Here is a 27,503-nt window from a genome sequence, read left to right as displayed (position 1 = left end):
CATGCTGATTAAATCAGCCAAGAGGAGGCAAAATATTCACGTGCATGGCATGAGTGTCATTTTCAAACAGTTCTGAAATGAAAATGTAATATAAAACAACACAGTGGTCGCTCACCAAAAATAGAGAGAGAGAAAAAAACGGTGGAGTACAGTATTAATTCAAAAGAGGAGGGAAATATTTAAAGCACTTGCAGTCCTGAAATCCACTGGCCAGAAGGAATTTTCAAAGACAGAAAAAGTAATCCAGCACTTCAAAGGACTTTAATGAAAGAGAGAAATAGCAAGGATGACTAGGGTGCAAGAGGGACAGACCTGGGGCTTAGAGGAGAGAGAGAATGGGTATTTGCGCAATGAACCATTGTATAGCTTATTCCATTTGGGGCTTGCATAAAACAGGAGTCTCTCCAAATTGAACTGTTGGGCACATGCCAGCTTTTGGGGATGATCTGAGAGGGGAGCTGTTGCTGGTAATAAATAAGGTGTCTTCCAGATTTCCTCTGCCACCTGCTTTAAGATTTGTGACTATCGCTTGTTCTGTCATTGAAACATTCACAAAAAGGAAGTGTCAGAGTTCATACTTCTTCCTTTCCACATCACTGAGCACATGAAATGGAGGAGGAAACCCCTGCCCTGCCACCCACAGAATTCCAAAGAGCTGAGTGCATGCTGCAAAACGCACTAGGAGGGGAGGAAAAATAGTCTAGACTTGAGCCTCACAAAGAAGCGGGGGTGGGGATGAGAGGGAAAGGCATATGGGGGAAGGAGACTGCCCAAGTGGTTGAATTCCTTACCAACCATGCACAAATCCACCTTCAGAAAAATTCTTCACCGCAAGCCCGATGCTTTTCATTACTAGGCAGTCCCTCTGGTTAGAGTGATGGCATCTGGGCCAATATGTAGAGAGACTAGAGACCACTGGCGTCTGCAGGGCTCCTGCTGACTTTCAGCCAGCCTGCACCTCGCCTCCTGCCTGCTCATCACCCTGGCCATGTTGATAGGTTCGTTCACCTGTTCATCTGTCTCCCTTGGTCAATACTGGAGCCATGTTACCTATTCGCTGCCACTGTCACCACAATCCAAGCTGCTGAGGGCACCGTGAAGAATTCTCTCCCCATTCAGGGGAACTCTTCCATTTTCTCTGTTTCCTCCCTCTCCTACTTTCCTCTTCTGACTAGACATCTGGTTTTCCTGAGGCATCTGGGGACCCCTGAGGCTTCTTTTGGTCAAGGAGGCCTTTTATTACATCTAGGAGTGAAGACAGAAAGGTTATGGACCCTTACTGCTAACCCTTTGCTCCTCAGGAGAGACTTTGGAGCATATACCAACTTTAGTCTTACCTTAAACTTTTTTTGAGAAAAGCCAAAACTTTTGTAACCCCAGTGTGCCTAGTTTCTTCAGCATTTCAAGGCTCCTTCTTTCTTTGCACAGACAACTAGCTGAGCTCCCAGCCTTCTTACAGGCATCACTGCTCCAAAGCCAAGCCCCACCAACTATCTCATCATTCTTTTCCAGGCCACTGCCACTATCTCTCTATTCCCCAAACTCAAAGCTATCATGTTTGGCAGAAATAACAAAGTTCTGTAGATTACGGGAAGGGATTTATACTGTAATATAGAATGGGAAATCCTTTTAAGCTATCACTTTGAGATCTATGCACTATCTTTCAAAGGACCCCTTTGGTCTCTCTTTCTTCTTGCCCCGGTGGCTGCCACATGTGGTACCCAGATCTCTAGTTATTTCTTAGGCCCTTTCCTCCTAGAACATAGAGACCGAACCCCCAACCCTTTGGTCTATAAAAGGAAGCAAATAACATTATCGAATGTCATAATAATCTAGCCATGTTATGCTATCCTCCAAGAAGGCAACCAATACTTTGAAAAAAGGAAGAATATAGAGTGTGTAAATCTTATCCCAAACTATGGGCATTTAGATGTTTTTCTAGTCAGGGCTTCCCCAAGAACAGTGATTAGGTAAATCCAATAGTGTGCATGATTTAAAAAGGCTCAGCAAGTGGTTTCTTTTACACAAAGCAAGAGTTTTCACCAAGGACAAATTTCAGCTGGATCCTTAGAGCCACTGAAAGTGGGTTTTTCATTGATGATACAGCTGGTGAGAGTGTGAGAAAAATTCTATTAAATAAATACCTTGTAACATAATGCTGAAACAGAGATGTATTTAAAGGCTAGTGATCCCAGTTCTCTTTATACACTAACTCTGCCGCTGCTGCTGGTGGCTCTGTTATGTAATGAGGCTGTCTCTAAGAAAGAAGGATGGCCTTTCCCAAATCACAAAGCTGGACTAGGTTTTATTCTCACATAGTATGATGTTGTGCCTAGTGAATATGCCAAGATCAAACTGTCAACAATATTTCTTAAATCCTTTTTGTGCTAGGCATCGGGCTCAGTGTTCAGAATTAAAGGTTGATAAAATTGTGGTCCCTGCACTTAAAATGCTTCCAATGTAATAGGAGAAACAGACTTATAAGTACACTAGTGGCCTGGTGCACGGATTTGTGCACATTGAGAAGAAATTAATTAGAAGAAATATTTTAATATAGCTATTTGCCCTTTCTCTATAATAGAAGTGTCAGAGATGAAAGAAAACTAGTAAAATGTATATGAAAATAATATATAAATTTATTAATAAGCAATTACAACATGATATAACAACAAAGACATGATATAAAAACAACAAAAACATGATATAAAAACAACATTGATACAAACAATGACTGACTAAACTTATTCTAATATCTCCCTGTATACCACATTAAGAGTAAAAAAACTTTCAGAGTGCTTGACTAATTTCCCTTGTGATGAAGTATTTACAACTTTAACTTTAACGTCACACACTCTTCGAACTCGAGAGAAAGCAATATATAACTGACCACGTCTGAAAATGGGTTCAGGTAGGAATATTCCTATGCTGTCTAGATTGCTGCCAGTGAGAGCTTTATTATGTATCGTGCATGTGGGAGTCAATGTTTATTTTTAAATTGCAGGTGCGTGTCATGTGTACTGGGTGGCCGATTGGATGGTTGGTCAGATGGTTGATCAGTCACTTAACCTTTTATATATACACTAGAGGCCCAATGCATGAAGATTCATGCAAGAATGAGCCTTCCTTCCCCTGGCTGCCAGAACTGCCTTCAATCCAGCTGGAGCCGCCTTTCCGCCTTCCTTCCAGCCCAGAGCTGCCTTTCTGCCTTCCCACACTGCCCAGAGGCCCGGAGCGGTTGGGGCAGTGCAGAACACCTGTGTTGTCACCATGGCGACAATGCAAGTGTCCCACCCCACCCTCAGCGCCTGTGTATGCAAATTAACCCACCATCGTTGTTGGGTTAATTTGCATACCACTCCTGATTGGCTGGTGGGCACCGTGAAGATATGGTCAATTTGCATCTTTCTCTTTTATTAGTGTGTGTGTGTGTGTGTGTGTGTGTGTGTGTGTATATATATATATATATATATATATATATATACATATATATATATATATATATATATATATATATATATATATATATAGCCTAATTGGCAGTAATAGAACCAATTTTAGGGCACAGTGAGTCTATGGTCAATTCTGGGAAAGATCAGGAGAAAAGAGATGAAAGTTCTCCATTGAGAAGGTCATGCTTGAGTTGAATCTTAATGATGAGTGTTCTTTTCCAGGCAGTAGTGGTGATGAATTTTCAGGTGTGTTTGCAGCGAAATTTGAGGAAGGATGTGTGTGAGCTCTTGCTTAATTGTATCAGACAACTTTCTCTCCATACCACATTACTGGGACTCTTTCCCATTGTAACTATCAATATTTCAAAAATAATATAAGATATAGGAGTTGATACTTTGCTAAAACCAAAGAGAATCAGCTTCACTGTTCAGAATGACACATTTCCCCAACAAATGAAGTAATTCCTTTGGTTTTCTATACTCATAGCCAACTCTTTATTGTATTCTACACACTACTCTCTCTAAATGTTATTGGTGAAAACATCAAATCCATGACCCAGGTGGGAGAAAATGAAGATAGGGTAATTATGTCAGTGATCGATCTGTACTTATTCAGGAAAGGCATGACTGGACTAAGTTATGAGTCCTGTCTGTCAAACTGCCCAATCTATAGTCAAGTTGCTGATCTCAGAATTTATTACAGGTGCTGTTTTTATATAGGAACTTGTTCATAGATGGGAATGTTAGGAGTTTATCCTAGCATAAATTTACAACTGCTATACAGTTGAAAAATATTTCTATCAGGTAAACAAAATTTATGAAGAAAAACTAGTTGAAATATGTCTAATGTATTTAAGTTCCAACATGCCTTGTCCTACGGTAGAAAGCTGCAGGAAATGTTGGCATTTGTATGGGCAGAGGAAGACTGTAGCCCTCACTGCAGGTTAGTGTGTTAGTTTCTCCTATTCCTGTCATGTTTTCTACCACAGGGAGACCCAGACATGTTAGAGGATGCAACCATGGAAGGAAAAGGTATTGTCTCAAAAACTCAACTATGTATAAGCTGAATTTTCTGGGTGCCTATTTCTCTGCAGTAAGCATATATGTAAGTGAGAAGTCACCTAAATTAAATTGTGACCACGGTAGAAAATTGTGGCAAGCAGTGAAGGAAGGGGTTGGCCCCTTTACAATGACCCAGCAATCTACACTAATAAAAGAGACCCGTGCAAATTGGTGTCACTCTGCTACACCCACCAGCCATTCAGGATGAGTATGCAAATTAACCCAACAAAGAAGGCGGTTAATTTGCATATGCAGGCGTGGAGCGAAGACTGAAGACCACTGAAGACTGAAGACTGAAGAGGCTTGGCTTCTCCACTGCGGCCAGAGCGAAGGCCTGGGTCCTGGGTGCTGGAGGAAAACTGGTGCTGGCAGACAGGGGAAGGAAGGGCTATTGGATGAATCTCTTTGTGCAATGGACCTCTAGTAATATATTGATTAGCCTTCCTATCTCAGTACTTCTCCAGTCCTCTGAGAGATGAAAGAGGGAAAACTAGTTAAACGATGGGTCATTCTTTTGTCAAAACCCCTTTAATGCATTCCCCTCTTTCAGTAAAAATCAGAGGCCCTGCACAGTTCATGTTCCAGCCTCTGTATTTCAGTGGGACCCCTTCTCCTCTCACTCCTCCCCTAGCTCACTTGACTTTAGCCTTACTGGAGCCTTGCTGTCCTTGAACATGAGGACATTCCTCTCCTAGAGGCCTATGGCACTTGCTGGTTTCCCTGTCTCTAAACTCCTTCACCACATATCCTTATGGCTCACTCCTTTAGTTTCTATCTCTAATTTCATCTTCTTAGTGAGGCCTCTCATCACCACATTGAAAATTTCAAGCCAGTGCTCCCACCCTCATCACTCTGCACTTCTTCCTCCATCTCCTGCTTACAATTTCTTCATCATACTAGTATTTTTACATTTTATATATTGACTGTACCTAGAATGTAAGATAGGGATCTCGCCCCCACCAACCCCCCAGACACTGCTGCATGCCCAGAGCCTGGAACAGCCATAGTAGGAGCCCAATAAATTGTTTATTGAATGGATAAGTTTAGTTGCTGCTCTCAAGAAGTATTGTATGAAGCCTAAAACTAAGGCTCACTCTGTGCTGCCTTGACATCTGGTAAAATTGGGAGAACTCAAAATGGCCTACTCATGTTTCCCACCTGACTCTGCTCCAGAGGATAAGGACCTCCAGTCAAACGATCCTCCATATCAAACAGGCCAGGTGAGAAGTGGGTTTCAGTTCCTTGAAAACCTGAAGAATTACTTAAAAAGTCAATCAATCACATCTTTCTGTGGGAACCGGGCTGGGTTTGGGGGCTCATCTTGTTGATACTACAAAGTGTGTCTTTCACAGCCCTGGCTGTTTACTCTGTTTCCAAATGCAGCTCCTATTTGGCCTTGTATGGCATGGTGTCCTGCTCCCCTGGAATGTGCATATATGTGACTTAGGATCTGCCTTTGAGTGCATCTGTCCAGTGTCAGGTGTTGTGCGCCTGGCCATCTCTGTAATCCTAGGTTAGGGCAGGAATCTCTCCCTCACCAACATAGTGAGAAGGAGGCAATTGAATTTAGGAGTTGTGGCAAGGCAAGACATCTGTAAGACTTAATAATGTAACTGGCTGCCTATACAAGTGGTAAATTTGGTGATATTAAGTAAAAGTACCATGGAGGTTCAGAAATATTTGCATACATACTATTCATTTAGTAAACAAAGTTTTTTATCTAAAAATTACAGTAAATATTTTGCAACTGGAGTAGAAAAGACTAGCAAGTGTCATATTTAGTGCATGCTTCCAGTTTTTCACTGCCTTCCATTGTCTTTGAGCTATTTTACAACTCTGTATATTCCAGGACATTGGTACTAATGGAAATGACGCTTGTCCATAGAAATAAAAAATAGTTGTGTCTGGTAAAATGTCATTGACTCTTACCCTGTGGTTATATTTCCTTTTCCTCTATTTGTAATTTCACTTCAAAATTTTTATATATATATATTAGAGTATTAGAGGCCCAGTGCACAAAAATGTGTGCACTCGGGGGGGGGGGGGGGGGAGTCCCTCAGCCCGTCCTGTGCCCTCTCGCAGTCTGGGACCCCTCGGGGTATGACCACCTGCTGGCTTAGGCCTGCTCCCCAGGAGATTGGGCCTAAGCTGGCAATCAGACATCCCTCTGGCAGCCTGGCAGCCCTTAGGGGATGTCCACTTGCTAGTGGGGAGCAGACCTAAGCTGCAGTCAGACATCCTTAGTGCTGCTGAGGAGGCAGGAGAGTCTCCCACACCACCACTGTACTCGCAGCCATCAGCCTAGCTTGTGGCTAAGCAGAGCTCCCCCATGTGGGAGCGCACTGACTATCAGAAGGCAGCTCCTGCATTGAGCGTCTGCCCCCTGGTGGTCAGTGTGTGTCATAGTGACCAGTCATTCCCAGTCATTCTGCTGTTAGGGTCAGTTTGCATATTACCCTTTTACTATATAAAATAGAGGCCTGGTGCACAGGTGGGGGATGGCTTGTTTGCCCTGAATGGTGTCCCGGATCAGGGTGGGGGTCCCGCTTGGGTGCCTGGCCAGCCTGGGTGAAGGGCTGATGGCTGTTTGCAGCTGGTCACACCCCCTTCAGGGTGGGGGTCCCCACTGGGGTGCCTGGCCAGTCTGGGTGAGGGGCTAAGGGCTGTTTTCAGGCTGCCCTGTGACTGAAGCTCCCAGCCTCTCCTTTTATTCTTTTTTTTTTTTTTTTAATTCTGGGATTTATTTACCTTCTAGAATTGAAACTCTGTTGCCTTCACTGGTGCTCCCAGCTCTGAGGACCCGGCTGGCTGAAAGCAGGTATCTGGGGTTTGTTTAGCTTCTATAATTGAAACTTTGTTGCTTTTGGAGTTGTTGCTTTCGGAGCTCAGAGCCGGGCTGCAGCAGGCGGGGAACCTTGGCTTCCTCCATCACTGGAGCAAGCAAGCCTCCTGCTCTCTTCAGCTGCGTGGCTGCCCGCCACCATCTTTGTTGGCAGTTAATTTGCTATCTCACTGATTAGCCAATGGGAAGTGTAGAGGAGGTATGGTTAATTACCCTTTTTGTCTTTTATTAGATAGGAGATATATATATATATATATATATATATATATATATATATACATATATATATATATATATATATATATATATATATATATATATTAAACTGATAAGAACAGATACTACACTTGATCTTAGCCAAAAGGTCGAGAAGCAATATATATATATATCTATATATTTATATAGATATATAGATATATCTATATCTATATATATGGATATATATCTATATCTATATCTATATCTATATCTATATCTATATCTATATCTATATCTATATCTATATCTATATCTATATCTATATCTATATCTATCTATATATATGGGTATATATATATATATATATATATATATATATATATCTCCATCTAATGTTCTTAGCAATCTCCTTTGAACCAGTTGTAATATTTTTCTGTTTTCTTCATTAATTAAAGAGTTGAATGAAATTTGTGATGCGTGTTTATTTTCTATTTGTATGAAAGATTTAATTTTATCCTTTAAAAATATTCATTATCAATGTCATTTTTACTAAACCATGAAAAACAGCTTATATTATCCTATCCTTATTCTTGTTATAAGCCACTTTAAGTTTTGAACAACATGATACATTAAAATGAAATCAAGCATGTGAGATTATGACTATGTCTACCTGAAAGCAAACATCTGGAGGAAACATGAAAGTTTCAGGCAGCCAAAATTTAGATATTTGGCTCTGAATAGCTAAAACATCTGGATTCTGTGAATTGATTAATTTCCAGCCACTTCCACTATTTTGTCTTTATTCAGACAAAATCTTTGTTCTGACCACATATCTTTTCCTAGCCCTACACAACCTATCTGTTGTGTAGAAAGGATTTATATTCATTTATTTTTTTACCTTTCTCCACTCCTCCACATGATAAGAGATTCTGTTTTCACTTGTTACTTAAACCATTGCTTGAGGCCATCGTTAAGGGCAAAGGGAAAGAATACTAGTACATTTAGTTTATCTGTGAAGCAATTTTATTCTGGTCTTTGGTTAGACAATTATAGGAAGATCATTTCATTTATTTTCACATAATTTGGTGGGTTCTCTTTCTGTGAGAGCTGTTTCTGCTAAATATCCCACAATACAGCACACACATAAGAAATTGTATCTGTCCATTGTGCATTCAGCATCATACTCTTGCAAAGAGAAAAATAAAGGGGAAAATCATTGAAGACTCTTGATGTACTTTAAAAAGTACCAGATGCATCACACAAACTCAAGGCCATGACTAGGCAGGAAGGTAATAGAGCCAAAAGCACAATGTAGCATTCACTGCAGCACCTCACATAGTGTTTCTAAGTGGTCCAAGCCAAATTGTGAAATCAATGACTTTCATTTTTATTTTTTACTATAGATTTACCACTTGGCAACTCTTCACAACAGTAACAGCCACAACATCCCAAAGAGGATAGAAAGAACGAGTGCCGAGGGTTGTCCCGGTTTATATTCAGTTCCAGCTTATATTCAGTTTTTGTCAATTTGACCTTCCCAGGTCTGTAATTACTGTAATCACAGCCGGCTGAACGTGCTAACAATCAAAGCATCCCAATTTGAACAGTTCAACAATAGCCCTCTTAATAGGGGTAAAACCATGCCAGAAAGACTGACTGCTTTACTTCCAGCCTTTTCTGAAGACACTGGATAACAGGGAACAGGTTTCTAACAATTGACCTCTTAAAAAAAAAAAAAGGCTGTGCAGAACGACCCCAACTGTGTGACTGAGGAACGCTGTGTGACGAAAAGGAGGATTGTCAGCACACTTCTGTGGCTCTGGTTCTTCCTAATATTGCCTGACGATGTGGATGAAACGTCTACTTTTAAGACCTTCACTTTGAACACCCAATGGTGCCTTTGACATTTTCAAAGGTTACAAAGAATTAGTGAAATAGGTAAATGTGAGATAGCCCTGATTCTAGGTACTATTTTGCCCCGAGTTATAGGGAGAGCCATACAAGCATGGTTTTACAAGCATGTTAACCTCATCTTGTGCTGTGTTTTTAATAATGTTTCCTTCAACTAATTGCCATTGATTTAATGTGAATTATCTATCACATCCTTCTCAATACCATGTGGACCAAAATAGATCTTTCTAAGACTAGAACAGTCTTTAATCATGAAACAGGATTTGTGGTTTATGGTTTTGTAGTTGTTTTGTATTTGCTAAGTGGTTCTTATGTACACTCCAATCTATACATCTGTACTCACACAATGCTAGACCGTTAAGGCCCAACAGAAACTAGTAAATACCTAACTTATACCTTTGTTTACTTGTTTTTGCTAAGGGACTTTTTCAAAACATGTTAAATAAGTCTATAAAATCAGATAAAAGCAGAGCTTCTCTGAGCCCAAATCCCAGAATCCTACCTGCTAAGTGTTTCTTTTACCAACTGTCCCAGCTTCCAGCACAGCAGAACTCCAAGGCTCCTTTGAACATAATTTGAAAACCTGTGATTTAATCCAAGTTCCCAAAGCCCAGAGAGATAAAGTGACTTAGCCAAGGTCACTCCTTACTCCTGGAGTCACCTTTCTCTGACCAGCTGAGTCAACCACAAAAAAACAACAACACATTAAAAATATTCTGGCAAGCAATTACTAATCACGCTGTTTCATGCCCCCCCCCAACCCCCCACTGTTTTCCCCTGGCTATTCCACTCCAAAAGGCAACCAAGTACTTTCCTAGTGCCTTTGGTTCTAGTGGCAGCTGGACTAGTCTAATCAGCAGTGTGGGCTAGTGCCCACCTTCCAGAACCAGCCTGGGTTAGGAAGGAAAGGGGATGCTTACAGGATTGATGGCACTAAGAATGAGAACCAGTTTTCATGGAGGGTACCCAGTGCGCACACACTGGGGTACACACATCCAGGCTGAGAGATAACCTTCCCGAAGCCTCTCCTCGTTCACTGCCAAAGTGCATGGTGTGCTGGGAAAATGAGAACATTACAAACTGTATCCCCACCGTCATTGTCAGAGGATATGGAAAATTACCCTGCTTGCTGGGGCAGCTCAGATTGTTTGTTAAACAATTTCACAAGTACTCTAGAAAGTGGCCAGAGAATGAATTCACTGGAGATCCTTCCACTTTTATTAGGGTTCATCCCTTGTTTACTATCAAGAAAGATAATGGCTGGGGCCCATTTGAACATGACGGTTTTATCTCAGACCACTTCTGAGTCCAGGAGAGCCATTAAACTAGGAGCAGATCAGACTAAATTGAATATACAACGTCAGAATGGAGAGGGCATGCAGGAGAAAGAAGCAAAACTAATATTTATTGAGCAACTACTATGCAACATTTACTCTGCTAGGTCCTCTCTTTACACATTTTATGAGTAGAGTAACCCAGTATGAGTCATATTAGCCCTGTGACACACAAGGATCACAGAGCAAAGGTCACCCAACTCCCTGGGTCCTGGGTCTGTCTGGCAACATTCACTGCAGTCACTTCACAAAATTATGATCCTAAGACATTGAGTAATGTTAGTTATTTTGAGATTCACAATTCAGAGGCTATAAAGAGTTCCCAGGATGGCCTCGTCTATATTCCTCAAGAACACGGCAATTTAATGAAAGGCAAAACAGCATGGCACCTTAAAGTCCCAGCCTGCTAATATATTGTTTTTAATAACTTACTACCATTTAACCTTTGAGGACTAACCAGAACATGTAATTTGTAAGCCAAATATAACACCTTATTATTTCTTTTTTAGAATGAGTGAGTGGATCAAGATAAATCTATAATTGGAATGAATGGAAGCTTCAGTGATTCTAAAATATCTAAGGAGTTGTCAAAAATTAAATTATATTACCTATTCTGAGTAAATAATAGACTTCAATTATCAAACAAACCTTTCCATAAGTTTCTAGTATCCAATGTATCCAAAGGTAGCAAATAGTTATGAATATTGTATGTAACCTTCTAACTTCTGACATTCTAAAGTCCTTATGTTAATCACTATTTAGGACTGCTCTAATGTATATCTACATTTTCTTGAAGTGGTGGAAAAGTGGCCTGTAGGCATGAGGCAAACTGAAGTACAAAGTGAGGAAGGAAAATTTAAATACAAAGCAATTTCATTAATGAAATGCTCAAGCCGTCTAGAGTAATTTGGGTGCTTGGTGAATCATTGCTTAGCAATTCATGAACACTGTGGGTGCTTGGAATTCAATTCCATTGTCCTTTATCTGAATTGCTTTGAAAAAAGGTCACATGAGAAGGAAAGGAAGTTTTGACTTTCACATGCCTGTTATTGCTAAGGAAACCACTTCCTCAGTATTCACATATTCAGCATGTCTCCAGTTTGGCTTTCAGAAAAATTGCATCTTGGTGCTGCATTAAGAAACAAACAAGGGTGGAAAATATTTAAAAAACTCAAATCAACTATGACATATTCACAGGACAAAAAGAGGAGCCTTTTCAGACGCCCTTTCTTTAGTGAAGTACTCTAGGTATGCCCGGATGGAGCCTCTGAGAGCTAACAGGATGTCTGAGATGCGCAGGAAGTGGCCTCTGATCTGCCAGTAAACAAATGAGAAGCTAGTAGGGCTTTGTTGTATTTTCTGATTGGCAATGGTTCTAAACTATCTCCTACTTGTAGCTGCAGACAAAGGAACAGGAGATGAATTACCCTGTTCTAGGACGGAGTGTTCCTTTCCATTTCAAATTGCAATAAGAAATAAAAATGGTTAGTCTTTTTAGTCTGTAGATTATATAACTTGTCTCTTCTTTTTTGTTTTGTTTTGTTTTGGTTTGGTTTGGTTTGGATATTGTCTTTTAAGAAGAAAAAATAATAAACTAAAGGGATCCTTTAGAACGACGGGGCCTTATTGCAAGTACAGCTGAATTCAGAAATGGCTATTTTTGCTCAAGTGGATCTTAACTATATGGTGGTTTCTTTGTCTTACGTATATTTCTTTTTAATCCAAAGAGAAAGATCTTGTGTAAACTACCTCTTAATTCATTGTAGAAAGCCAACTAAGTTTAATTCTCTCTAATGCTGAAAATAATGATTAGAACCCAGAAGATCACCAATATCAGAAGTCTGGGGTCCATCTGATTGAAAATTCTGTCTCCCAGCACCAGGATTTATGGTTCATCTTCTGCCTTGTTCATGAATCATAGGTTCAGAACTACACTGCTCTATTATTAACAGCAATCTGCAAACACCTACCCAATAGTGAACTTATAACAGAAAAGCACTCATTTCATTGTAAGAACTATGAAAAGACAACTCTTAGTTATAATAAAAACTGAAGGCGTAGCATTAGCTGAACATTTGAAAAATTTTATACCAACAAAAATAGAATTAATATCAGTGGTACCTTAAACATGTAAAATGCTTCACAGAGTAAAATGGTGGTTACCAGGGGCTAAGGGGGGTGGGGGATGGGAGAACTGTTTAAGGGTACACATTGCAACTAGTAGATAATGAACTCCTAGTGACTTAATACACAGTCTAGTGATTATAGACAACAAAACTGTATTATAAACATTAAACCTACTAAGAGACTAGACCTTACGTGTTCCTAACACTGGAGGAAATAATAATTATGTGACATGGTAGAGCTAATGCTACGATGGCAACACTATAAATGTACCAAAGCAATATTTGTACACCTTAAATAGACTCAATGCTGTATGTCAAATAAGTCTCATTTTTTAAAAAGTCAAAAATATGCGTTGTTATAGAAATCCTGGATTTAATTTTTATTTTTAGTATATAAGAAAGCTAAGCCCTAGCTGGTTTGGCTCAGTGGATAGAGTGTCTGCCTGTGGACTGAAAGGTCCCAGGTTCGATTCCCGTCAAGGGCACATGCCAGGGTTGCAGGCTCGATCCCCAGTAGGGGGTGTGCAGGAGGCAGCCGGTCAATGATTATCTCTCATCATTGATGTTTCTATCTCTCTCTCCCTCACCCTTACTCTCTGAAATCAATAAAAATATTTTTGAAAAAAAAGAAAGAAAGCTAGATATTTTGAATTGACAGAGAAAGGAGATAGTTCAGAGCCATTGCCAATCAGAAAATACAACAAAGCCCTATTAGCTTCTCATTTGTTTGCTGGGAGATCCAGGCCACTTATTTACTTCATGTATGCATAATTCCCAGAAATGTTCTAAAGCACTCTATTTCTGGGTTGCTGCTATTAAAAAATTGTAAACACTGCCCTGTCCAGCGTGGGTCACTGGTTAGAGTGTTGGCCTGTGCACCAAAGGGTCACAGGTTCGATTCCTGGTCAAGGGCATGTACCTGGGTTGCAGGTTTAATCCACATCACACCCACCACCTGTGCACCCCTGTCTGGGTAAGTGTGGGAGGCAACCAATCAATGGGTCTCTCTCACACTGATGTTTCTCCTTCTCTCTCTCTTTCTCCCCACCCCTCCACTCTTTAAAAATCAATGGGAAAAAATATCCTCGGGTGAAGATTAACAACAAAAAAAAAATTTGTAAACATTGTGGTATGCTTTGGTTTTTAAAAAGAACCAGGATGATTGTAATGATAACAACAACAACAATAATAGAGATAGCTAATATATATTGAGAATTTAATAAGTACCAGTCAACAGGATAAGCATTTTATACCTATTATCTCAGTTAATCCTCACAACAGCACTATCATACTGATACCGCTATTGTCCTTGATTTTCACATGAAGAGCAGAGACTCAAGGGTTAAGGAAATGTTTAAGTACACTCATTTAGGAAGCAGCAGGGCTAAAATTTGAAAACTGGAAGTCTCTTCCCAGAATCTGAGCTCTTAACCAGTAGAGTAAGTGCCTAGAGAGAGAAAGCCTTGAACATAGACTGATTGAGATGCCAAAAGGCTAAAGTAGGAAAGGACCCCACCCCTTCCTGCCAGAGCACATGTATAAGCATAGCCTGTGTATGACTCTTTGAAACTTAACCTGGCAGATAATACAGTCCTCTGGATAGGAGGGCATCTTCCCCAGCACCAATATATAGGAAAGAGAAGACCTTGCACAAGAAAAAGAGGGAGGTTTGGTACCAGACTAGATGGAGTAGATGAGATCTTGGGGTGGGTATTTGGGTAGCGGTGTGGTAAGATAATAGTGACTCCCACTATCCCTACCATCCTGGCCTCCTGGGGACAGACTAGAAATTTAAAAGGAATTCCTGTGGTGGACAACAAGCTGTGGAGGAGAAATTGTCTTGTTAAACTGGAAAATCGAGTTTCATGCTATACCCTCCATCTATTTCCATTAGTAAAGTCATGTTTAAACATTTACTCTGTCCAAGAGATGTCCCCAGGATACTAAGGGAAGGGTCATGTGGCTGTTTGTGGTGATAATTTTCTAGGCCCAAGATGTCGTTGCTTCTACTGGAAACTTAGATAACTTTCATGACGCTGTAAATACTCTGCTTGACCAGAAACACGGTATATCCAGTCAGCCAATCCCCCAAATGCCAATCAAACTCTGGGGCTTCTCACTCCAAACAAGGTTGACTATGTGGTCGCAGACAATTAGATATTTTCTATTTTTCTCCTCCTTGTTCTTTATTTTTTCTCCTATAAGAGCTTCCTGCCTTCTACCCCATTTTGCAGTTCTGTGAAAGGAGACTGTCTACTTCATGAAATGTTGAATAAAGTTTGCTCCTCTCACCTAAATTTCTTATATTATCATTTTTTAACAGTTTGGATTTAACATTAAAGGAAAATAGGAATTTCTCCTACCTTCTCATTCTTTGGGTCAAAGGGTAAGAGGTCACCAAGGGGAGGGTGAGCTAGTGGGAAGATTGAAGCTTCCAGGTCAGGTCACCTCATGCCATGAAGAGATCCTCCTTTCATTGCCAAAGTTAGAAAGTTCAGCCAGTTTCCCTTTTTTCCTCCCTCCCTTCCTCCCTCCCTCCCTCCCTTCCTTCCTTCCTTCCTTCCTTCCTTCCTTCCTTCCTTCCTTCCTTCCTTCCTTCCTTCCTTCCTTCTACCTTCCCTCCCTCTTTGATGAAAACAGGAGCCTTATCTGTCAGAGTCACTGTAAGGATATACCTGAGGCCTAAAAATGTGCTGATACAATGGAGGATCTTGCTGAATCCTGGTGAAAGGAGACGGAAACACTTGTTATTAGCCATTATTATACAGTTAATTCAGATTATAGGCAACCACTAAGCTGAAGTTCTGAGAAAGCCTAGGACAGAGCCATTTTTCATTGGGTGTGGGGGTAATGAAGCATAGAGATAATTGAATTAGATTCCATCTGTTTCAAAATTAACATGGCCCTACAGAATGACAATAGGGATATTGATATTAAGGATTCTAAAGTTATTGTTTCCACCTTAGCACTTACTATATTTCATAGCCTAAATAGCAGCTGTTAATTCACTGTCTACACCTCTCAGTCAGGATTGACTGGGTTAGAGTGGGGTAAAACCAGGCAGTTCCTAAATCTCTCAGTGAGTTAAAAATGATTGAAATTTATTTCTTGCTCATGACACACATTCATTACTTCTGCTTATTGTAAGGTCTCAGAGACCAAATCAGAGGGAGGAGCTACCATCTTGAACTTGGAAAGGAAAAGAAAGAGGGCAATGAATTACATACTAGTTCTTCAGGATTTCACCCTGAAGTGACACATATCATCTTGCTCACATTTTATTAGTCACAGCAAGTTATGTTGCTGTCTAAATTCAATTGGGAAGAGAAGTGCAAAGAGAACCAGACCAGCACTAATGTCTATGACTAGCCATCAAAAAGATAATTACTGATTCATAGAATCTATAAGAACTTACAAGGCACAAGTGATGGCTCCTGGGTGGTGGGAATATTGCATGATGAGACCCAAATTCTTCAACTAAAAAGAATTCTAGTCTCTAATGGTAGTTTGTTCACTGTCCACTGCCCAGGACTTAACCATGGACATATATTTTAGGTTTACTTGTTATGGTAGCACTCCATGTGTAAGTACCAGTCTTGTTATTATTCAAGATAGGCTAGTTTTATGGTAATAAAAATGCACATTCATTTCTTGCTTATGCTACATGTCCACCAAGTCTACAATGGGCCTCTGGTCATGACTCAGGGACCCAGACTGATAGAGCGCCCACCACCTTGAACATTCCCACTTGCTTTTCCGGAGGAATAAGAGAGCCATTGTCACTTGGAACCTCTCCTTATATATGACCCAAATCACTTCATTTTAATAGTTAATTGACCAAAATGAGTAACCTGGGTGCTTTTAACTTTCAGGGGACAGGAAACGACTGTCCTCTCCTGTGCTTGGGAAGAGAACCAGACATTTTTGGCGAACAGCACTAATAATTACCACACAGCACCAACCTTCAATCGTTGATATTTAGTTCTGGAAATTAAAAGTATATTTGGGGAAAAATATTGGGGGTCATCAGTGGCATACGTCATGGATTCATGGTAATATTTTTGTTTTCTAAATACCATGCCACTCTTCCTCTCTACACACACACTAAAATAACCACCCCTTTCCCTAAAGCCATGGAATCACATACTCAACTCTGAGCTGGCTGTTGAGTGTCATTTTCATCCTTTTCCTTTCTTGTTACTAAAGAAGTCTGAAGAGGCTACGTAAAAAAGTCAGGTGCAACTATCTTATGCTTGATTGTACTTGCAATGTGTGTGATATGTACCTCATTCCCCTCCAAGTGAATTTGAAAATAGTCACATTTAAAGTTGTCATTTTCTGAAAGCAAGAAAGATATTTATTGTCATGCGCTGCCAAGCAGACTGGCAGATGCCACTAACAAATGGTAAAATTTCTTTTCTATTGTTCATTATTTCTTTAAAAACAAACAAATTTTCAGTTATCATTTCTGAAGTGGGATGTAAATCCACCTCTAAACCACAAAAAAATGCAGTGGCCGTCAAAACCCAGCCCAGGGTGTCTTTCAGAAATTAGTGAATAATGTGAAGTTAATCACAGAGTCTCACATTCTGAAGGGAATTCATAATCCAGAGTGTCAATTAAAGTAGTTTCCAGTCTAATCTAGATGTGTCTTTAATGAGAATCACTTACAAATGCTTAAAAATGGAGCGAGGTATAAAGCATACAGAAAGAAAATGTGCATAAAATTAGATTGTTTTGATTAGGTACAGTCTTTTCTCAGAAACTTCTCTGGGAATAAATTATTTTGTTTGAAATCTTTCTCTGATTATTCTATTCTTTCTCTCACTCCAAGGGATGTTGCTAAAATACAAATATGATCAGATCAGTCCCCTACTGAAAATTAGTCAGCTCCGGAACTAGAGAACCATCAGGAAAGTTTACGGCTCCTTAGTTCCTTAGCTCCTCAGGCTGAATACTGTGCCCTGCTGAACCAATCACACTTTGAAAGCCCCTCGCTACACACCAGTGCCTGCCCCCTATGCGAGCTCATGCTCCATTTCAGCTCCCTCCTAAGCACCTCTTGGCTCTCAAAGTTTCACTTGATCTGTCTTTTGGAAGTCCCCTTTGTTTCTTTTATGTCCCTGACCATCTTGCCTACTGACCTTCCCTTGCCTTGTTCATCTGCGTTTTAACATTTTCTGCCTGCATCTTTTCCTGTTACAAATTTGCTCTGAGCTCTGGTCTGGGCAAGGCCTGACAGCCACTGGTTTCCTGGCTGCTGACTCATTGGTTTGCCCTGTCCTTTGGAGTGTGGGCCCCTCTGGATTCCTGACCATGTGCTCCCCTGCCTCACCTATACCTCTGCTTTCAGCACGTTGTTGGGCCCGACACCATCATACACTCTGACCCCTTCCACACCTTTTCAGAGCTCCTTTACTGATACGCTGATTTAACGTGCAATCACGGGGAAGGCATTTAACTTTTCTGTTTCTTAGTTTTCTCATTTTACAAATATGAGTCTAGATATGCCTTAATACTGTCCTCACAGGGCTTATGAGAATCAAGTAAGATAAAGCATGTGAAAACACTTGGTTAAGGGCAAAGTGTTAAATATATTTTTATTGCTATAGTATTTTCTCTGAAACATCATTTCTGTAACATCAAATACTGTAACCTCTATCTTGCTGGTATTCTCTTGCTCTCTCTTGCTTGTTCAATTTGATGAAACCAGCAGCCTATTGTGAGCTGCTCCAGGGAAAGGCCTGTGGCAGGGAACTAATGACAGCCACTAACCAACAGTTTCCAGAACCCGAATCCTGCCAACAACAAATGAATGCACTTGAAATCAGATCCTATTCCAGCTGAACTCTACATTCCGCTGACATCTTGATTATATACTGTGAGAGACCTTGAGCTGGAGACTTCAGCTAAGCCATGCCTAGATTTCTAAGTCACAAAATTATGAGACAATAGGTATTATTTGTTGAAATCAATACATTTTTAGGGTCATTTGTTACATAGCAATAGATAACCAATATAGATGTTGTATACTGAGAAGCATTATCAATAGAGGTTTGCTGTACATATGGCTGGTGAAGGAGGAAATGAACTCTGACATACTCACCTTCCTCATCTAATAAGCAGCAGCTAATAAAAGCTGAGATTGTCACTCATGTCACTCTAAGTCCAAGGCATCACCTTCTATTACATGTGTGGAGGGCATGTGCATTTTAATAGAGGCCTTTGATGGGGAATAAATGGAGCAAGACTGTTGTTTTGATGCCCATGTACAAATGAAAACAGATAAAAATTTCATATCTGAAGACAGATTGGTAGGGAAGAGTTTAGGAACCATGGATCACAGAGGCCTTCTTAAATATTATCAGGTAAGTTCATCCTGCTCCACTAAAGCAAAGGTCACAATTGTTCTGGAATGAGTAATATAGTAAATATTTTAGGCATTGCAGGCCACATGTAGTCTGTTGCATATTCTATTTTTAATAAACCTTTGAAAATGTAAAAGCATTCTTAGTTCAGAGACCTTATACAAATAGGTTATGAATCACATTTGTCCCAAGCTATAGACTGCCACCCCTGACTAAGGTCAAGAGATAGTACTCAAAGACGATGAGTCAATCCAGGTATGGTTCTCTATGGGGTTCCAAGAGAGAATTAAGCCTTAATGTCCTAAGGCACCCATTATACATAATGAATTAACTTCTCACCTATGGGTCTTGAGTGGTATTTGCTATGAAGATACTTGGTAGAATTAAGTAAATAAGCACTCAAAATATTTTTGTGTTCTGTGGTTCTGATGACAAGCCCTGATTGAGAAAGCTAGTGGTACACATACACTGTTCATTCAACAGTCATTAAATAGGCACTAACCATGTACTCAGTGTTGTATTATGTTATGTGACAGCAGAGATAAATGAAATGTGGACTTTTATTTACCCCAAAAACATCACACTGGATGAACTATAAGAAATTATGAAAATGAATTTATTTCTGAAGACTTGCTCAAGTGGAAACAATGTGATGATCATAATAACAATTTATTTTTTCACTAATGTGATATCCTTGCTATGGAATCAGAGCATTCCTTTTTTTCTCCACAGGGCTGTGATCTGCTATGCAGACCTACTGATACTTGTGAGAACTAGTAAGACCTCCTACCAATATATGTTCACAGATGGGTTAGAATCAGTCCTTGCCTACCACTGACCATATGACTTGGGGAAATGACTTAATTCTTTGGAGACACCATTTCACCATAAAATGGAAAAAATAGTAATTTATTGAATGACTATTGTGCAATTAAATGAGACAAATGTAAAGCTTACAGGGGTAATGCCCAATTAGTAGCAAAAGCTCAAGAAAAGCAATTATTATTTTTAGCTAGCTCCCATGACATCAGGGGCATCAGACACATGATTTTAATTTGTTCTTTAAGTCAGATCCATATATCACACCCATTTATTCTCTACGAGATGTATAAATACAAAGGAACATCTGAAGTTTTATTGTGATTGCATTGGCCTCCTCAGAAATTTGGGCCCAGCTATGGAGAATAAAAAATACCTATATGAACTCTCCAAATCTTGAAAATGTTCCATTTTAGAGGGGTCGTTTTACTTCTTCTCAATGTAATAAATTGGCTGCAGTAAGCTGGAAAGGGAGTAGATGATGCATTATTTAATCAAATTTCTGATTCTAACTTATTTTTTCCACTCCTTTTGAGAGCTTTTATTTTTTGTGTAGAAAAATGTCTCTCGCTCTCCTGGTTTCTGAAGTAAGAATAAGAGAACCAACCCTTAGTGAACTCTTGCTTTGCACCAGGTTCCTCACACTAATCCTCACACAGCCCTATGAGACAAGAGCCACGTTATCATTCACAATATATATATATGTACATGGGAACTTGAAGCACAGACTGCCTGCATTACTTTCCCAATGCCGCACGTCTGGTGCATCAGTAGTCTGGTTTAAATCCAGGCAGTTTACTTCAAAGCCCACCTCTTAATTTCACTGCTCCATTACAGTGCTGTAAAGTAGAAAGATTTTGTCAGTCACAATGGCAATTTAAAAATTTTTGGTAGTCGGTAATACTAGTTTGGGAGAACCAAGATGGCGGCATAGGTTAACGCTGGAGTTTGCTGCTTTGAACAACTACTTCAAAAGTGAAACTAAAAGACGGAAGGGACATCACCCAGAACCACAGGAATGCTGGCTGAGTGGAAGTCCTACAACTAGGAGGAAAGAGAAACTCATACGGACACTCAGCGGAGGCGCAGTGCTGAAGTCAAATTCTGAGGTGTGGAGTGCGCGGAGCCGGCTGGCGGCGGAGGGCGCGGTTGGCGTTTTCAATCGGGAGGGAGTCGCAGACTCTGAGCTCCAGATACAGGCGAGTCTTTAGGGACCCAGACTCAAACGGGAGAAGCGGGACTGTCTGGCTTCGGTCAGAGCGAGTGCAGCTTTCTCTCCCAGCTTTGCAGCGGGTGCTGGGACTCAGAGAGGCAGAGCCCCTGGGGACAGGACTGAGAGCCGCCATAACTGCTCTCTCCGGCCCACCCTGTTGATCCTGTGCGACCCGCCCTGCCCAAGCCCTGCACAGAGGCATTTGCTGAATAGCCTCAGGCAAAGGCTAGATTAGCACCTCCCTAGAGGACAGAAGTTCTCTCACTGCTGACACAGCTGATTCTCATAGCCACTTGGCCTGGAGGTCAAACCCTTCCTGGTATTAGCTACAACAATCAAGGTTTAACTATAAGACTGCGAGCAAAGACCACTAGGGGGTGCACCAAGGAAGCATAACAAAATGCGGAGACAAAGAAACAGGACAAAATTGTCAATGGAAGCTATAGAGTTCAGAACCACACTTTTAAGGTCTCTCAAGAAATGTTTAGAAGCCGCCGATAAACTTAATGAGATCTACAAGAAAACTAATGAGACCCTCGATGTTATATTGGGGAACCCACTAGAAATTAAGCATACACGGACTGAAATAACGAATATTATACAGACTCCCGACAGCAGACCAGAGGAGCGCAAGAATCAAGTCAATGATTTGAAATGCGAGGAAGCAAAAAACACCCAACGGGAAAAGCAAAATGAAAAAAGAATCCAAAAATGCGAGGATAGTGTAAGGAGCCTCTGGGACAGCTTCAAGCACACCAACATCAGAATTATAGGGGTGCCAGAAGATGAGAGAGAGCAAGATATTGAAAACCTATTTGAAGAAATAATGACAGAAAACTTCCCCCACCTGGTGAAAGAAATGGACTTACAGGTCCAAGAAGTGCGGAGAACCCCAAACAAAAGGAATCCAAAGAGGACCACACCAAGACACATCATAATTAAAATGCCAAGAGCAAAAGATAAAGAGAGAATCTTAAAAACAGCAAGAGAAAGAAACTCAGTTACCTACAAGGGAATACCCATACGACTGTCAGCTGATTTCTCAACAGAAACTTTGCAGGCCAGAAGGGAGTGGCAAGAAATATTCAAAGTGATGAATAGCAAGAACCTACAACCAAGATTACTTTATCCAGCAAAGCTATCATTCAGAATTGAAGGTCAGATAAAGAGCTTCACAGATAAGGAAAAGCTAAAGGAGTTCATCACCACCAAACCAGGATTATATGAAATGCTGAAAGGTATCCTTTAAGAAGAGGAAGAGGAAGAAAAAAGTAAAGATACAAATTATGAACAACAAATATGCATCTATCAACAAGTGAATCTAAGAATCAAGTGAATAAATAATCTGATGAACAGAATGAACTGTTGATTATAATAGAATCAGGGACATAGAAAGGGAATGGACTGACTATTCTTGGGGGGGAAAGGGGTGTGGGAGATGCGGGAAGAGACTGGACAAAAATCCTGCACCTATGGATGAGGACAGTGGGTGGGGAGTGAGGGCGGAGGGTGGGGTGGGAACTGGGAGGAGGGGAGTTATGGGGGGGAAAAAAGAGGAACAAATGTAATAATCTGAACAATAAAGATTTAATTAAAAAAAAATTTTTGGTAGTCACATTTTAAGAAGGAAAAAGAAACAGGTGCAATTAATTTTAATCACATACTGTATTTTATTTAACCAATTATGTCTAAAACATTACCATTTCAACATGTAATCAATATAAACATTTGAATGAGATATTTGAATATATTTTTAATACTTCATGTTTGAAACCCAGTGTGTATTTAACACTTAGTTAGGACTAGTCCCCTTTAAAGTGCTCAGAAGCCACACATGGGTGGTGGCTTCCACATTGGAGAGCACAACTCTGCTACGTGATCAGCTGAAGTTACTGGACTTTCTATTTATATCTTTATGTTTGCATAATATTTATTCTTTTTTGTTTGGCATCTTCAAAACTGTAGAGATCTTGAGTCCTAAAACTGAAAGTGAGGTTTTTTTTTTTTTTAAAAAAAGAAAAAAATCAGTAGTAATATTGTCATTGTTTGGGGATTTCTAATAATTCTTAGGAAAGCTGATGTTCTTCAATGTTTTCAGTCAGATTTCTGAAATATTTTGAGTTTAACTGCATGTCCATTTAAGAACATAAGGTTCATTTACCATATTTCCCCCTTGGCCAAGCAGAAAGCTAAAAATAAACTCCTAAGTTGTTAGGTTTGACCTAACTCTTTATATAAATATCCGTTTGCAGTTATTTTAACAAAAGAAAAATCCAATCCTTTAAGTGTGTTGGTTCTAAAAACTTTGGAAAACTGATTTCTCCCCTGAACACTTCCTACCTCTAACCGCAGACAAACTGAAAAAAGGAAAAAGGAAGTCAAAATTATATTTTATTTTTTCCCCCACAAGAAGATAAAAAAGACACCCCCCCATAACAATCTTTCTCCATTTCCCTTTCCAGCACCACATTTTAAATGATGATTAGCATATGAAAACTTGGCCCATTAATATAAATCTTAACTCTGTAAACTCTGTAGAGTTTTGGTTTCAGGAGTAACATCTCATCTAATAAGTTTGGAAGTTCCCTGATGGAAATTACCAGGTCACATAAACCCTTATTTGTATCTCAGATAATGTTTCCCCAATACTTGACACACTGTGGACAACAATTTATTTTAATTAATTGGAGGAAAGCCAAGAAAATTTGTATGGACTATTATAAAAAAAAGTGGTTAAATATTTCCAAATATATTAATGGAAACACTTAGGAGACATATTTTAATTGGAAAGGAATGACCTGGGAGAAAGTAGTAACATAAAGATGTGGTAGAAACTATTGGAACTTAAAAGGGCGATTAACTTCTAAAAGTTCCCCCTTTGAAACTGTCCTTACATGAAAATTTTGTGTAAAAAATATAAAAAGTAAATATAAAAATAGAAGAATATACAGAAGAATGTTGGCAAAATTTTGGTCAAGGGAAAGACCTTAGGTAGAAGTTGGAAACGTAGAAAGAAAACAGTTATATTTAACCTATCTTTCTCTATTTATATAGAATACATATGTGTGTGCATGTATATATGTACATAGATCTATTTAATATATATCTTATAAAAACAATAAATTTGGAAAAATATATGCAATTAGATACCATCAGAAGACAGATAACAAGTTATTATTTCTTATCTACAAACTAGAGGCCCAATTCACGAAATTCATGCAAGAGTAGGCCTTCCTTCCCCTGGCTGCCGGCACTGCTTCCCTCTGGCACCCAGGACCCAGGATTCCCTCTGGCCGCAGGCAGGCACCTGGAACCCAGGCTTCCTTCGCAGCCCCAGCTTTACCCAGAAGGTGGTCTGGAAGGATGTCTGGAAGGACGTCTGGTCTAATTAGCATATTATGCTTTTATTGTTATAGATGGCTACTAAAAAAAACACACCAAGTCATAAATAAAAAAAGAATTTTCTTCCTCACTAGTGAATCAGGGAAATGCAAAGTATACAAAAATTTGATGAGAATTTTCACCCATTACATAAGCACACACACAAAAATGTAAGGTCATTCAATGATACTTGTTAGGTTGGAGAGAGCCCAGAATCGGATACATGCAGACATGTGACTAGATAATGGACTCCCCCTGGAATTTCTGGCAGAGCAGTGTGCCAGACCCAGATACCGGCTTCTTCCTGACGACCCCCACACAGATACTGACTCCTTCCTGAATACCCTGCTGACCCCCTGCAGCGGAAACTTCATTTGAATACCTCAGCTCAGGTCCCAGCCCCTCACCCAACCCCAGTATAAAAATAGCGCTCACCTCCCTGTTGGCGCGGATCCACGTGCCCTGTCTTTGGGGTTTGTGGTTGCCCGCGGATGCAGAATAAACCTTTCCTTTCTTTCTTTTCTGATTCACTCGACTCTCTTTATTTCCTACACCGCCTTCTGAGCCACCTAACCTAACAATACTAAGGTAAGCCTTCTACATAGGTGCGGGAGTCTGAATTGCTTGAGCAAATATAGCAGACTTCAGAGAGATTTCTATTAAGTAATCCCTACTATAAAAATGTTACTACTAGCTGTCTTTGCTCAAAACATTTTAGCAGAGTATCTATCAGAACTGTGTGAAGTAAAATCATATTCACTATTAAAGCTATATGTCCTTATATATTTCTAAATTTAAAGTGATATTAACCAGCTCAATAATGTGCCTTATGCAAATAAGCTTAACTTCAAATGACATTTGGTGGCTTGAAATCAGAGTCTTCCTTGTCGGACATTGATTGTCACCATTCAAGACAACATGATGCTGACTTTGAAGATAATAACAGAGGAATATCCGAAAATATTTAGGCAGTGATAACAACAGTTAAATTGGCACTAATTTTGACAAACATGCAAAATTTATGAACCCAAATAAATATTGTTTCAGTTAGAGTAGCCATCTTTACAGGCTGTGGACTAATTTGATGGTTTGACTAATGGTAGATGTGGTGTGTTGAAGACTATGAAACTTACAATGCTTAATTAAAATCTTTATTCTTTGAGTATAAAAAAATTAGTGTAGCCCAACCTAACTAAAGCAGACTTAAGAGAGAATAATGAGAAGTAGTGGGAGCAATCTAGGAGCGGGTCAAGTTCTTGTGGAGAAGCCTCAGAAGTCCTAATAGTTCTCTGCTGTTTGAATTTCCACTCTCCTGGCCGAGTTCCAAAGCTCTGGTGCCTGTGTTTCTTTTTTCATTTATTTCTATGCTTACTCACATTTTCAGCCCAGCAGCTAAATTATCTTATTAGGCTTCTTTTTTTTTTTTTTTTTACCTGATCTCCAACAGAAGGCTTTAGATGAAAATTCTCTCTAATTTATCTGCACGTTTGCTCTCTTCTTGAGAGTGCTTAATGACAGTTCCTAAGGCAAATGTTTTCCAATAAAGATTAAAATGAATATTTTCCCAGCTTTTTGCTTGGGGCTGCTGTATTGCACAACTCCGGGGAAAAGTCCACCTTTCTCATTTTGAATGACCCAGCATCACACCACTCACATGCAGAAAGCACAAATGACACTCCGTGGGCCCGTGGATACAGCAGCCTTGTCTTATGTCTCCCTTATTTGGTGTGCTTCAGGTCTAAATGTTTAAAGTTTCTGATCTGAAAGAGCTCATGCATAGCAGTTATTATACAGTTCTAAATACTCTAAATACTTTGTCCATACTACTTTAAAAGCAATTATTATGTCCAACGATATTACTTTAAATTAATCACAATTGATATTTTACACAGGAGTATGTCATTATAAAGGTGCTACTTATTTTTCTTGGGCAAATGTTGAAACACAGATGTCAATTCCAGAGTCTGTTGACTTCTTCATCGGTTGTTTCCAATGAAAACACGCATGGTCTTTGGAAGGATTGTTATCTACATAAATGAAGCCTTTTGATCCACTACTTCCAGGCCAGAGAGAGTGTTCACAGTATTCATTGTCATTCCCTAGAGTCCCCAGCTTTCCTTGCAATTCAGTTTGCCTAGATGACCACCTCTTCTGTGTTGCAGTGGCCTGGGAGGTGCAGAGGTTCAGAGGGTGCCGCTCCAAGAATGAGGAAGCTTCCTGAGGGCATCATTCTGGGATGTGAGGAGAAGATCACACTTAGGAGATTTGCGGGTCAATTTGCGGTCATTGTGATGTAGCCCAACCTAACTAAAACAATACATGTAGTATTTTTAGGGACCATTTTAAAACAGGTATAAGAAGCATAATGTAGGTAAGCAACTTCAAAGACCATGTCTTGGCACTGTATTAACAAGCTAATTACAGACCAATGATAATCTAGTTACCCTAATATAGGGTTATTATTAGGTAATAACAAAGCAGTTAGATATTAGTGTTTTCCCCCATAAATTTCCTACCTACCTTAAGGTCTCTTCCTTGACCAAAATTGTGGAAATATTCTTCTATATATTCTCCTTTTTTTATTTTTAAATTTAGTTTTTACATTTGTTCAGATTAAAATTTCATTTAAAACATTTAATGCATCTTACACAAGGTAGCATCTTAGATGAGATAAATTTTTTTTTTATCATTTGGAATCATTTTTTAGTTCTTCAAGCACCTTCATGTTATTATTAGGTAAATAGATTATCATTGGTCTGTAATTACACTTGTTAATGGAGTGCCAACCCATGGTACTTTG

The 27,503-nt window shown here is 39.7% G+C and overlaps 1 pseudogene; it reads right to left on the bottom strand.

Moving 5' to 3' along the window:
- Nucleotides 1–7,641: 7,641 nt before the first annotated feature.
- Nucleotides 7,642–7,730, bottom strand: LOC132237871 (U2 spliceosomal RNA; annotated as a pseudogene).
- Nucleotides 7,731–27,503: the final 19,773 nt, after the last annotated feature.

Source organism: Myotis daubentonii, chromosome 6 (assembly GCF_963259705.1).
Source record: "Myotis daubentonii chromosome 6, mMyoDau2.1, whole genome shotgun sequence".
Lineage (NCBI taxonomy): Eukaryota > Metazoa > Chordata > Mammalia > Chiroptera > Vespertilionidae > Myotis > Myotis daubentonii.
The sequence above is the reverse complement of the archived record's forward strand: the minus strand, read 5'-3'. Positions and strand labels throughout refer to the sequence as shown.